We start from the raw sequence: 6,000 nt of genomic DNA, 5'->3' as shown, positions 1-6,000 counted from the left end.
CAGAAGACAAAGCATCTCCAAAAACTCCAACATATTCTCCATTACTGCATAACAAGTAACCTTTAATCCATGCTCTATTGTTTATTCGCAATTCAACTGATAAACATAATTGACTTCCTGACTAAGATTTACAAGATAATCATAGATTGCTTCAAACCAACAATCTCCGTGGTTTTCGACCCTTACTCACGTGAGGTATTACTTGGACGACCCAGTGCACTTGCTGGTTAGTGGTACGCGTTGTGAAAAGTGTGATTCACAATTCGTGCACCAGTCTGCAAACCAGGGTGCCTTGTGAACGAGCATTAATTGCTCATCAGGGAAGAATTCATTGACACTTGATTTGTGGGTGCTACCTTCTTCACAAGAGATTTTGGACAAATGATCTGTTACTTTGTTCTCCACTCCCTTCTTGTCTTTATTCTCAATGTTGAATTCCTGCAATAGCAAAATCCACCTTATCAGTCTTGGTTTTTACTCTTGTTTTGCAAGTAAATATTTTAATGCTGCATGATCAGTGAAAACAATAACTTTAGATCCAATGAGATATGATCTAAACTTATCAAATACAAACACTATCGCCAGTAATTCTTTCTCAGTAGTTGTATAATTCCTTTGAGTTTCATTTAAAACCTTGTTGGCATAATATATAACATGCACTAAACTCCCTTTCCTCTGTCTAGGTACTGCCCCAACAGCAAAGTCTGATGCATCACACATCAGTTCAAAAGGTAAATTCCAATCAGATGGGGCAATGATAGGTGCTGAGGAAAGTTCTCTTTTCATTGTTTCAAATGCTAGTGCACATATTTGATCAAACACAGAAGGTGTATCAGAGACTAATAGGTTGCTCAAAGGCTTTGCAATTTTAGAAAAATATTTGATAAACCTTCTGTAGAAACCAGCATGGCCTAAAAAACTCCTAATTGTCTTGACATTACTAGGCGGAGGTAATTTCTCAATTAATTCCACCTTAGCTTTGTCTACCTCTATGCCTTTTTCTAAAACTTTTGAGGGTAACAGCTTTGCATTCCTCTCTTGAAGTTGTTTTGGTGGCATTACATGAACTATGGCCAAGAGCTTGCTTGGATAAGTATCCAATTTGAGCTTCAAGTTTCTGAGTGGCAGCATCTTGATTTTGCAGATTGGATGTTACTTCCTCTTGGAATTTCTTCATGTCTTTAATCTCCTTGCACAGGTTTGCAAGCATAGCTTCCATTTTGGCCATTCTGTCATCATCATGTGGTGATGGTTGGTTGGAATTGGGGTGTTGAGAGTGGTTGTTGTGGCTTTGGTATGGTGGCTGTGAGTAAGTATTTTGTGTGGTCTGGTATAATTTTTTGTTAGAGTTTTGGTGAGTGGAGTTGTTATACTAGTTTGGGTTATGGGGTCTATGATATTGGCCTTGGCTTTGTTGGTTCCCCCACCCAAAGTTTGGGTGGTTCCTCCAACCAGAGTTGTAGGTTTTAGAGTATGAATCATTAGCTTGCCTAGATGAATTTCCAAGGTAATTAGCTTCCTCCCAGTTAACTCCTTCTTCGGTCTCCAGTTCTTCTTGAGGTGATGGTTGAGTGTGGATAGCTGCAGCCTGAGTCTTCTCCATTTGCTTGGTCAATTCAGCCAGTTGCTTGGTAATCATCTTGTTCTGGGCCAGGATTGCATCCATATAGTTTAATTCCAAGACTCCCCTGTTGTTGCTCCTATCTAAGGCATAAAAGTACTCATTGTCAGCCACTGTCTCTATAACATCAATGGCCTCTTCAATGGTCTTCTTGTTTAGGGAACCTCCAGATGAGTGGTTTACAGCCTTCCTTGATTCACAATTCAGCCCTTCGTAAAAGATGTGGATTTGCACCCACTCATTAAACATATCAGGGGGACATTTCTTTGTCAAGTCTTTGAATCTCTCCCAGGCTTCATAAAGAGTTTCACCATCCTGCTGTCTGAATGTCTGCACTTCAGTTCTTAGCCTGTTTACTCTTTGTGGAGGGTAAAACCTTGTTAAGAATCTGTTCATTACATCTTCCTAGGTGGTCAATGATAAACCACTATTTTATGGTTTATCTTGTGCTCAATTGAGTGGTTTTTATCAACTCTTTACCCACTTATTCATACTATTTGCATGGTTTTACATTTGCCTTCCTAATTATGTGTGTTGATTGAAAACATGCTTCTTTGGCCTTAGGTCTCCTATGTTTAATCCTCTCTTATTACCATTAGATGCCTTGATATGTGTGTTAAGTGTTTTCAGAGATTACAGGACAGGAATGGCTTAGAGGATGGAAAGGAAGCATGCAAAAGTGGAAGGAATACAAGAAGTTGGAGAAATTGCTATCCAGCCTGACCTATTTGCACTCAAAGGCTATAACTTTAGCTACAGAGGTCCAAACGACGCGGTTCCAGTTGAGTTGGAAAGCTAACGTCCGGGGCTTCGATTTGATTTATAATATGCCATAGTTGCCCTGACGCTAGGGGATGCGAACGCGTGCTCCACGCGGATGCGTTGCAGTTCCGAAAATCAGCGTGGCAGTTTTCTTCTCCAGCAATTTCTGGGCTGTTTTCGACCTAGTTTTCGGCCCAGAAAACACAGATGCTAAACTGTCCAGCCTGACCTCTTCGCACTCAAACAGCTATAACTTTAGCTACAGAGGTCCAAACGACGGGGTTTCAGTTGCGTTGGAAAGCTAACGTCCGCAACTTCGATTTGATATATAATATGCCATAGTTACTCTGAAGCTAGGCGACGCGAACACGTGCTTTATGCGGACGCGTTGCAGTTCTGAAAATTAGCATGGCAGTTTTCTTCTCCAGCGATTTCTGGGCTGTTTTCGACCCAGTTTTTGGCCCAGAAAACAACGATTAGAGGCTATAAAGTGGGGGAATCCATTCATTCATAATAATCAACTCATAATTCATAATTTTTAGTTTTAGATGTAGTTTTAGAGAGAGAGGGTCTCTCTCGTCTCTCTTAGGATTTAGTTTTAGGATTTAGGATTATTTCTTCTTCATCACAGGTTCAATGTTCCTTTAATTTATGTTTCTACTTTTATTTTATTGTTTTAATTGATATTTATCTTTTCAAGTTAGCTTATAAAGTTTTCCATGTTATGACTTGAATTTATGTTTAGACGTAATTTGATGTGTTTCAGATTTATGATTGCTTTATTTATATGAATGCTTTTAATTTGATTTAGATATTTTTCCTTTGGGCTTTGGTTAAATAATTGGTGACTCTTGAGTTATCAAACTCGAGGTGTTGATTGAAAATTGGAATTCTTCAAGAATTAATTCGAGATCCAATAACTCTAGCCTTTCCCAAGGAAAGACTAGGACTTGAGGATTCAAAAATTAATTCATCCGCTTAACTTACCTTCATAGTTAGAGGTTAATAAGGTGGCGGAAAAATCCAATTCTCATCACAATTGATAAGGATAACTAGGATAGGACCTCCAAATCCTCATACCTTGCCAAGAGTTTATTTTATTATTGTTATTTTATTTTTCTTATCATTTAACATACTACTTCCTTGCTTTCAAAAACCCCAATTTACAAGACTCATAACTAATAATAAGAACACCTCCCTGCAATTCCTTGAGAAGATGACCCAAGGTTTAAAATACTTGGTTATCAATTTCAAAAGGGGTTTGTTTCTTGTGACAACCAAAACGTTTGTAAGAAAGGTTGATTGCTTGCTTTAGTAACTATACTTGCAACGAGAGTTTACTATAACTTCTAAACCATCAATCTTCCGTTCTTCAAAATGGCGCTGTTGCCGGGGAATTGCAAACGTGTGCCTTATTATTGGTTATTGTAAATATTTGCTTTTTGCTTGTTTATTTGTTTTTATTTTTGTTTTTATTTTTGCTTTTTCATAAATTAAGAGGTTATTGGTTTTTATTTAGTTATTAAAAAAATTTTTAAAAAATTTGTTCTTCGTGTTCATCTTGACCTTCAAGTTGTTCTTAGTCGTTCTCTTCATTTGTTTTTATTTTCGTTTTTAATTTTTGTTTTCTATCATGAGTTCTCACCCCATCGCTATGAGTCTGGTTACAGTTATGTTGCAAGAAGAAGAAATTACAATGAGAACAGGCATCAAGGTTGGAACAATCAAAGATGGGAGGAGCCACAAGGATTTGATCAACCCTCTTGGTGACAACCACCTCCAGTGGACTATCAACAACCACCATCATATGCCTATGAACCTCCTCAACACAACTTTGAACCACCACACTCACAAGCCAACTACCACCGTTCACCTCCATATAACCCTAACCCGTATCCACCATACCAACCACCCTATGAGCCAAATGAACCCTCCTATCCACCCCAAACCTCCATGGAGAAAGTACTTTCCAACTAAACTCTACTATACAGGCTCTCGTCACCTAAATCGGACCACCAAATACCTTCAACAATCAACCCTCAAGCTCTAGTGCACTTCCTTTTCAACCACAGAATGATCTCTCCATCCCATTACCACCATCCATGGAAGAACACCCACATCTATTAATCTAAGAGCAACATGATCCCAATGATGCTATTAACATGGAACAAGAGAGAAGGGATCATCTTCGCGAATCCATACTTCATAAGGAGCCAGAGGAGGCCCTAAAGGTGAAGGTAGTAAAGATCCTTGAAGATGAAAGAATAGTTGAAAGGAATTGTCATGGAAAGAAAATCATCAAGGATGAGTATGATTTTATATTAAAACTGCTGGACAAAGCAGTAATTATTGAAGAGAAAAAAGTGGTTGAAGACTTGCGAGATGCTGAACCTCCATGGGAAAGTCAAGACAAGGAGCCTCCTTCCAAGACAGTTGCATTTGATGTTGAGGAGGGTGTACAACCTCCAAGCCATGTCATGGTTAAGGACTTAGAAGAGGACGATCAAGAGATGGAGACTCAAGAAGAAGAAGCACAACCTCCCATGCCCTTGGTGAGTAATAAAGAAAAGATTGAATTGGAAGAAAGCTACCAAGAGGAAGAGGTCGATATTGAAGAAACTTGCAAAGAGGTGGAAGTTGTCAGAGAAGAGCACAAGGGAGTGGAACCTGCAAATTCGTTAGAAATACTTCCCCTAAGTTTCCATCATCCTTCACAATATTCAAGTGGGTAAAATTCATATCTCTTAGCTTTCTAATTCCACTTGAATATGGGCTACTGGAGACGGATGGTCAACTTAGAGCTCTTTGTGGCATTAAGAGTAAAAGGAAGATGGTTAGTGGTTGGAGTTGTCAAGCAAGGTTCAACATGGTTGTGTGCTCAAAGTTTAAATGCAAGGGTTGGTGTAAAGCTCAGCTGAATGGGTCTAGGAAGCTGTTTGGATGTCTCAGTGAGAATTTCAATTACCTGCCACCCGGATGGAATCATGATGATCAACAAGAAGACGGGTGCAAAAGCAAAGTTTGGGACCGCGGAATTCAGCCTAGCAATCAACACTCTTGGGGCCTTGTCACTTGCTTTAACTTACTTGAAGGCTTTCTATGCCTAGATTGGGACCCCAGAGGCCATTGGAATCACAAACATTGGTGGAGATTCCTGGATGAATACAAGCATAAACCATCATAACAGGGAGCTCACCAAATGTCCAACTTAAGGACTTTAACTAAAAGTGCTAGGTGGGAGACAACCCAGCATGGTATGACCATTCCTGTTTCATTTTTATTTAGTTTTATTTGTTTTCGAGTTTTATTTTATTTTATTGTATTGAACCTGGAGGTTTGCATAACATTCATATTAGCATTGCATTCTGCATAATTGCATTAAAAAAAACGCACGCGACGCGGCAGCGTCGCTGACGCGTCCGTGTCACAAGTGCATTAGGAGAAAAGAAAAGTGAACAGAGAGTCACGCGAGAGCGTGGCTGGAGGCGTGCCTTTGGCAAAAATTGATCCACGCGACCGCGTCGCTGACGTGTCCGCGTCATGTGGGAAAAATGCCTCCCACGCATTCGCGTCACCCAGGCGAACGCATGGCTCTGTGAAATCGACGTAAAAGGGTG

General features: G+C 39.7%; 1 non-coding gene across 1 annotated transcript; it reads left to right on the top strand.

Moving 5' to 3' along the window:
- The first annotated feature begins 1,864 nt into the window (after positions 1-1,864).
- LOC148545168 (small nucleolar RNA R71) lies at positions 1,865-1,972 on the top strand. Its single transcript, XR_015901227.1, has one exon. It is a non-coding gene; the product is annotated as a small nucleolar RNA R71 (small nucleolar RNA).
- The last annotated feature ends 4,028 nt before the right edge of the window (positions 1,973-6,000 follow it).

Source organism: Arachis ipaensis, chromosome B9 (genome assembly GCF_059453495.1).
Source record: "Arachis ipaensis isolate K30076 ecotype BB chromosome B9, ASM5945349v1, whole genome shotgun sequence".
Classification (NCBI taxonomy): Eukaryota; Viridiplantae; Streptophyta; class Magnoliopsida; order Fabales; family Fabaceae; genus Arachis; species Arachis ipaensis.
The sequence above is the reverse complement of the archived record's forward strand: the minus strand, read 5'-3'. Positions and strand labels throughout refer to the sequence as shown.